Source organism: Panthera tigris, chromosome D3 (assembly GCF_018350195.1).
Source record: "Panthera tigris isolate Pti1 chromosome D3, P.tigris_Pti1_mat1.1, whole genome shotgun sequence".
Lineage (NCBI taxonomy): Eukaryota > Metazoa > Chordata > Mammalia > Carnivora > Felidae > Panthera > Panthera tigris.
The window spans coordinates 17,310,001-17,318,171 of NC_056671.1; the positions used below are offsets into that span (position 1 = coordinate 17,310,001).

The 8,171-nt window shown below is 54.7% G+C and overlaps 1 protein-coding gene across 2 annotated transcripts in view; it reads right to left on the reverse strand.

Annotated features, from left to right (window-relative positions):
- The window catches only part of CMKLR1 (chemerin chemokine-like receptor 1), a 46,118-nt gene extending 38,579 nt beyond the window's left edge, over nucleotides 1-7,539 (reverse strand). Inside the window, exons 1-2 of one of the 2 annotated variants that reach the window (XM_042961973.1) lie at nucleotides 6,987-7,539; nucleotides 6,568-6,622 (exon numbers count right to left, since the gene is read on the reverse strand). The gene's annotated coding sequence lies outside the window, so the exon portion shown is untranslated. Of the gene's footprint in view, nucleotides 1-6,567; nucleotides 6,623-6,879 lie in introns of both variants that reach the window. The other variant, XM_042961972.1, reaches the window with a different exon arrangement.
- Nucleotides 7,540-8,171: the final 632 nt, after the last annotated feature.

Below are 8,171 nucleotides of genomic sequence, written 5' to 3' on the forward strand. Positions count from 1 at the left end.
GGAGGATCGCTGGTTCATGGGGAGCCCTTTACCAGGTTCCAGCCACCATGTTCCACGCTTAACTTGGGCACCTTCATTTCTTCCTAACGACCACCCTATCGAGGGCATACTGCCGTCTCGTTTCATAGATGAGAAACTCACTTTGCTCAGAGCAACAGGGCTTGTAGGTAGTGGGGCAGGAATTTGAATCCAGTCTGAATGACGCCAAAGCCTGGGGCCTTCGTCGGGCCTGATGATCACCCACACGCTTGGGTACAGCCTCATGGGCTGTTCACGCCCACATCTGCTCTGACTGGCCAGCGCCCTGCTGGCCAGCTGTAACTCTAACAGTGGCCATCTGAACTCTGAATTTCCAAATCTAGGAAACAAAGAGTCACAGATCAGCATTCGAGATATCCCTCACCGTGACGGGCAGAATAATGCTACCCCGCCACACCAAAGATGCCCATGTCCGATCTCCCAGAACCTGAGAGTATGCTACCTGACACGGAGAAAGGGGCTTTGCCCATGGGACTGAGTCAAGGGTCATGAGATGGGGGAGATTTATCCAGGGTCCTTGCACAGGTCCTTCAAACTGAAAGAGGGAGACAGGAAAATCGGGGCGATACGATGTGAGAAGGACTCGACCCGCTGCTGCTGGCTTTGGAGAAGGAGAAAGGGACCATGAGCCCACCAGTGTGAACAGCCTCTGGGCTCTGGAAAAAGACAAGGGGCTGCATTCTCCCCCGGAGCCTCCGAACGGAGCACAGGTCCGCCAACACCTCGCTTTTTAGCACAGTGAAACCTGTTGTTGACCTTCCGAACCGGAAGGGAACACATGTGTTACTAGGCCACCAGGTTCGTGGAGGTTGTTACAGCAGCAACGAGAAACTCATACGCTGGTTATTTGAGCTCTTCCTCTCAGACTCAAGAATTCACAGATGCTGATGACCCTTCAAGCAAATTCGGATAACCAGGGACGGGTGCGTTCTGAATGGCCCCCTGCCCTTGAACACCACCCCGATCATCTTCTGAGCACTGCAGACACACTCTCCACCCTCTGAGACAGGGGGACACGGACACTCGACAGGGATGGACTTAGCTGAGCTCGCCCAGGTGGCTGGTGCCAGACCGAGCTCTCTTGTCTCCTGGCCCCCGACTCTCAGAAGGAAAACGTAGGAGTCACGGGGTCTTGCACCAACAGCCCTACTCAGCCGCCTCCTTACACAAGAGCTTCCCCCAGGGCTGGGATCAGAGGACCCGAGTTGTGAACCTCAAGAAAGCAGAACCGATTCCCACAGGCTGCCTACGTTGCAGCTGACCCCCCTGCTGAGTCAGCTGCTGGTACTTCCAAGTTTACAGAGCGTCCGTGGTGGATGGAACGAGGCCTGAGCTCCCCCCCCCACCCCCCACCCGAGCCCGGGACTTCTCCACGGGGCGAGGCACAAAGCCAGGAGACGGGCCCAAATGATCTTTTCCAGCCCGGGGACCCAAGATCGCACGGCGCCAGACTCCCACGTCAACCCAGACACGCGAGGGCGAACTCCAATGCCCACCTTCCGGGGGATAAAAGTAGAAATGTCTTCCCTGAGCTGACCGTGCGCTGTACTGTGCCTTGTGTAGATGAACCCATTTTATCCCCTGCCAAGGCCGTGAAGGAGGCACGAAGAGGGTACCCACTTTATGGATGGGGATGCTGAGGTGACAGGAGGCTAGGGGACAGAGATGTTATCTGAACTCTAGAGCCACGGGCTGTGGAGTCTGTGACCATTGTTATTCCATCAACTGATGCCAACCAGATATTGTCTTCCTGTGACAGCACCGTGTAGAATTACCACCCAGCAGGGCAAGAAATCCTACTTCCTCTATCACGTTGTGCCCATCACTACAAGACGGTGCCAGACACACAGCAGGTGCTAATAAAAGTTTGTTGGGGGAATAAATAAAAGAGCGTGTTACTAGCTTGCCTCCCCTCCCCCAAGGGCCTCAAGCACAGAGTCTGGGTCTAATTCCATTCTATGGCTGCCACCTCTCCCTAGGCTGATTCACGCGGGAGATTGTTCCCAAGCACCCACTATGTGCCTGGCCCAATCAAGGCCTCAGTGTCACCCGCACAGCCTCAGTCTGTGTCCTCGCACGCTATCCCCTCCCCTTTTCTCTGGTCGGTCGGTGGCTGTGACATTCAGTGACGCCGGGCTTTCCAGGCCAGGACACCCACCCGGCTGCCTCATGACCAGCAAGCTTGGACCATTCTAGGGATACGGACAATGACTCCTGTACTCCGACCTCCGGATGCCCAGACCCGGGGGAACACAGCCCGAGGAACGCCCCTGCCCGAACGACACGCACGCACGCACACGCACGCATACGTGCTCGCACGCTCACGCATCCGGCGTGCGACGCGACCCTAGGACGGGACTGGGATTTTCTCAGTTCAAATCCCAGCCCACGCGTGTGACCTTGGGCGAGACCCTCTACCTCTCTGATCTTCTCGTTCTTCGTCTATAAAACGGGGACGAGTATCGTGAAGCCTTTCCAGGTAGGGCTGGGAGGGGGATGCAGGAAGATACTGGATCTGAAAGCCTTTGGCTCAGTGAAGGGTGCTGTGCTCAGGACAACTGTCCTTCTCGTTTGCTTTCTCCAGGAGGGAGGGAGAATCGCTGTCGCCTGAGTCCCAGGGAAACCCGCCTTTACTGGGCTGGAATGTGGGGATTTACTCAGTATATCTGATGGGGATTATCTTGAGGGCAGGAAAGTATTTGTGGAGCAACATCACCGTGTTGACGCCATGGGAGTGAGAATTTAGACTTAAAATCAGAGAGTGGAAGGGACCCCAGAGGTCACCATATTTGGGGCAGAGACAACTAGCTGTCCGCAAAAATCCACCCCCCCCCCCCCCCGGAACAGCATACAGCTGACATCGGGAAAGAGTCGCCTTGCCAAGAACTCTATTTTCCAGCCTCCTTTGCAACTAGATCGGCCACATGACTAGTCCTCTCGTGTGGCAGCAGGCACTGAAGAAGTAAACGTGCTACGTCCATGCTTTCTTCCACCAGTGGTGATGTCCAAGGGGACCGTAGGGACGTGCACGGAAGAGGGCCGTCCCGTGCAGAAGCACCTGCCTCATAGTAAACGTCTGTTCTGTTTGAGCCATTACACGTGCTTGCGTCTATGTATTCTAGCAGCTACTACCCCGACGGGTGCAACGCTCAACCTCCTTGATCACAAATGAGACGGTTATGGCCAGAGGGTGAGAGTACCTTGTCTAAGCCCATGCGGCCAATCCCACAATGTTCAAGAACGTTGGTCTCTTAGTTTGGAGGAGATTTGCCGGCTTCAACCCGCCCCGCCAAGCTCTAAGAGTGAGTTTCGGCGAGTCCCCCACTTCTGTTTCGGCTAGCCTAACACGTCTGTTATCTGTTTTCAGATTGCAGTCCTCCGTGTATTTTCATTGGAGGGAGAGAGTTCGGTGGCTTAAAATAATTCCAAAGCCCACACGCTGGGTGATTGCTAGCACACTCTGACTTTCCGCGGCACTACAAAATAAAGTTTCACTTCTTCTGCGCCATGCCTCCCGGCCTCAACAGCTGACGCAGGACATGAAAACGCACAGAAGTACACAGATATTTGCTTAGAAAGGGAAAAACATGAACCTCAGTGTCTGCGATAAACAACCCAGAGACCTGGACAAAAGGCAAAAAAAGAAACGATGTTCACACACTCTAGCTCAGGGGCCCTCAAGTTTTGGGAGGCGTCAGAATCATCTGGTGGGGGGGGGTGGAGGCTGGTGCAAGGAAGAACCCCCCCCCACCTCACCCTCAGAGATTCCGACTCGAAAAACCGGAGCTTCAGGAAATCCTCATGATTATTCTGCAGGAATCATATTATTCATGATTCTTCTGATGCCAACATTCCCACGACGGTACTTTGAGAAGCCCCGAGTCTGCTTTGCAGCCCTGAAGCTGGCAGTAATTCCTGGCGGTAAGAACCACGCTCGCGCAGCGTAGCCCAAAGAGAGCGAAATAGGCTTTTAGTATTTTTGTACTCGGACGGGAACCTGAGCATTGCTAATCCGCTGGTAAAGACATCAATAACCATTTCTGTTCGGCTCAGATGGGTGGCAAAGGTCTAGACGGCACGGTGGCCTAGAAGTGATAACAGAACCATAGCTGATGTTTACAGAGCACCTTGGGACGCAACAAGCCGTCTGCTAAGTGCTCCACGTGTGTGATCTCGTTTCATCTTTATAATATTCCCATTTCACAGACGAGGAAACGCGCATACAGGGAACTCGTTCCACGTCGCTCAGCCGGCAGGGGGCAGACCAGGCTCGAACTCACCCAAAAGAACCAGCTCCACAGCCACGACGTGCTGGTGCCTCTCATGGAGGTCTCCTGTCGGAACCCCTCTCTAGGCCTCAGTTTCCTAATCTGTAAAATGGGCATGTTCATAATATCTTCGTCACACAGCCACGGTGAGGATTCAAGAAAATCACGGGAGTGGGGCGCCTGGGTGGCTCAGTCAGTTGAGCATCCGACTCTTGATTTCGGCTCAGGTCGTAATCTCACGGTTTCGTGGGTTTGAGTCCCGTGTCGGGCTCTGTGTTGACAGTGAGGAGACTGCTTGGGATTCTCAATCTCTCTCTCTCTCTCTCTCTGCCCCTCCCCCACTCACACTCTATCTCTGTCTCTCAAAATAAACATTTAAAAATACTAAAAAAACAAAAAAAGAAAAAGAAAAGAAGAAGAAAGAAAATCATGGCAGTAAAGTGGTTTGCAAACCGAGAGGAGTTAGTTAAGTAAACACCGAAGGGATGAGCCTTTGACTCTCCCAATCCCATTTTACAGATGGTAAAACCGAGGCCTGGTCACTTTATTTATTCAATGAACATTTACCGAGCATCTACCGTGCACTAGGGCTGGTGCAGAGGACTGAGGATACAGAGAGAAAAGTACCCCGAGTCTGGCCTCAAGGAGCCCCCAGGTTAGCAGGGGAGACAGAGGAAGCTGGGCCCTGAGAGAGGAATCTCTCCGAAGGGGTCAAGCCAGAGAGAGGAGTGACTTTGCCAAAGTCGAGTTCACCTAGTCCGCGAAGTTGTGGCAGAGAAGGTTCCCGGGTACCAAGAGAGAACTCTACCCACAGGCTTCTTATGCTTGGCACCCCACCACCTAAGCACCCCTGGTGACAGTTAAGCCTTCTTTTATGGAGAAAGTGCCAGGTGGCCCTCCTCCCACCCCCAGAGGGCTGGATTAGCCAATCACATTCACCTCAGCAAATGAGGCATCTGGACGTGCCTCTCCTTTGAGTGAGTGTGCAGGGAGTGGGAGAGAGCAAGAACCGCAGGTAAGATCCGGCTTCAAAAGGAGGTAGGGGCCGCCGAGTAGGAAGTTGGCGGCCAGACCTCTTGATGGAAAAAGGAAGACAGACCCGACGCCCGGCTGGCCACTTCCTCGCTGGCCTATCTGAACCACAGGCCGGTCTGAGTGATCAGACTTACATCAAACAGCAGTTCCGTGATTATAGCGTGTGGTTTGTCGTTGCGCCCGAAGCTAGCCTTTAGAGCGAACTCACGTGAACGGTAGCACACCGGGGCACCTGGGTGGCTCGGTCGGGTTAAGGGTCCCACTCTCGATCTCGGCCCAGGTCACGATCTCACGGTTCGTGAGTTCGATCCCCCAAGTCAGGCTCTGTGCTGACAGTGCAGAACCTGCGTGGGATTCTCTCTCTCCCTCTCTGTCTCTCTCTTTCTCTGCCTCTCTTCCACTCGTGCCCTCTCTCTCTCTCAAAAGAAATAAGTGAAGCTTAGAAAATAAATAAGTAAATGGTAGCACCACCCATGCGCTAGTCTGGAAGCAGGGGGGGGGCGTGGGGCACGTTCCACAGCACGGCCAGAGGGTCCGTATCCTTCGTATACGAAGAACTCTCAGATACCAACAAAAGGGAAGCATGCCAGCAGGAAACAAGTGGGACCACACAATCATAAAAAGTGAACAGTAAGACTGTCAGGAGTAATCGGCCTCAATAGGGCGGTGTAAGGGGGAAGGCGGCCAGATAGAATTCTCACCAGAAGCCTCACAAACCTCAAAACCCGGCAGACCGTGGGCTCAGCGATTTAGCCTTTGAGAAAAGTATCCACAGGACCCACACACAAAGGTGTCGCGCATGAGTGGCCCTCACAGCCCTGTTTGTGAGGACAGAAAAAAAGGAGGAAAGAAGAAAGAAGCAACCGCCGCGAGGAATGGTCACATAAAGCCCAAGACGCGTTTTCCGCGCCGTCCTCGGGAGGCGCACTGAAGGACTGTGGTTCGAAGCTGACAGTCCGGGGTCAAGGACGAGGTAGGTTACCCCACGAGACGCCGGGTGTATACTTACCTGCGTCTGCTACATCGTAGGCACTGGACAAACAGCAGAGGTAAATTAGTGAGCGAACGAGGGTGTGAGTGATAGAGCCACCGAGAAGGCCACCCCTGGGTGAGGCCCTCCTCCTGAGTCTATACCAAGAGTCCAGCCCGGGCGCGGGGGAGGAGAGCCGTGCAGACGCTCATTTGGTTCCGATCTCGGGTCCCCCCAGCCCCAGCGCCGGCTTACCGTCTCTGCAGCCCTGAGCCAGTGGCTTGCCCTCTCTGAGCCTCGGTGTCCTCACCTGGAAAACGAAGACAACCTGTCAAATGGAAGCTCCCGCCGCGGCGTGGCCTTGCCGTGAGCGTTAGCAGAGTCAGGAAGGAGAGACGCTGACCCCGCTATGTTTCACAACGAGCGCGCGTGAAAATCTGAAAATCATCACAGGACTGTTTGCATTTTGACAAAAGTGAAATTTCACGCCGAGCCACGGGCCTCCTCTCTCTCCTAGGAGCCCCCTTTCCTGAGCCCTCCAGAGGATGTCAAAGCCAAGCGTGATACCTTGTGGCTGGTTTCCGGCCAGGTCCTCCCAAGGGTCCCCCCTGGACTTCGGGGCACTGAACGCTGGGCAGGGGACCTGTGTTGCCGGACTTCTTTTTCTCAATCACCTCGTTCTCTGGCTGTGGCTGTCAGCCCAGAAAGCCGTCCGTCCGTTCGTTCAAGATCTCCTGGAACCCTCCCCCCCCTCCCCCCAGGTCACAGCCTCCTCTGGAACCCCCTCATCCCTCAGGAGGCCCTCCGGGAGACCTCATTCAGTCCCGAGCTCCTGGCGCGCTCTCTCTCGCTGGGGCTGCTGTCCTGAATGGGACAGAGCTCTGCCAGAGAAACAGCTGGAGGGAGGAGAGAGGGAGAGGGAGGGGCAGGAAACTGGGCTGGCCGAGGGCGGGGGCGGCCAGCTGCGGGGAGCGGGGACCGCCAGGGGAGGCTGCCCCTGCCTGCCAGCGGGGGACCGGGCTTGTGGGTGGTGGCTGGTGGCGAGGCCTGCTGGGGACGACCCGCGGGAGTGGTGCCCACCATCCCGAGCACAAACCAGGAGCATATGGAAGCCCCAGGCAGCCCGGCTGCTCCCTACAAAGGGCCTCGGAGCTGAGCCGCCTGCCGGATGCCCTACCGGGCTGGGCCACCGCCTCCCTCCGCCCACCGGGATGCCCTTCCTGGCCTGAGCTGAGGCTTGATGACCTTCAGCTCCCTTTTTCCTTTCTTTCCTTTTTTTTTTTTTGGGGGGGGGGGGAAATGAAAACAGCAATGAGGTTTTTTTTTTTTAAGTATCGAACGAACACAGGTTAAAATGTTTTCTGTTCACTTTTAGCAAACGTTACAGGGCCAGCAAAAATCTTCCACGTGGTTGGCATAGGCATCGATGGGCCGTTTCTGGAGAGCCGTCTGCTCGAGATGCAGCAGAACTTTTGTCACTAAGTTCCGAGCCTGCGTTGTTTGAATGTACATCCTGCTCGGAGCGCCTGGGTGATCTCAGGTCATGATCTCACGGCCCCACGTTGGGCTCTCTGCTGTCAGCGTCGACCCTGCTTCAGATCCTCCGTCCCCCTCCCTCTGCCGCTCCCCTGCTCACGCTCTCTCTCAAAAATGAATAAACACTAATGAATAAATACATAAGCGTAAATCCTGCTTTCATCCCTAAACCCTGCTTCCCAGAGATAAATATCACTACCATTTTGGTATGAACCCACACATATACATTCTATATATAAATGTCAAATGGCTCGGTCACATTCCGTGTACCATAGCATAACCTTTTTCATTCCCTGATAGGTGTGTGAGTGTGTGTGTGTGTG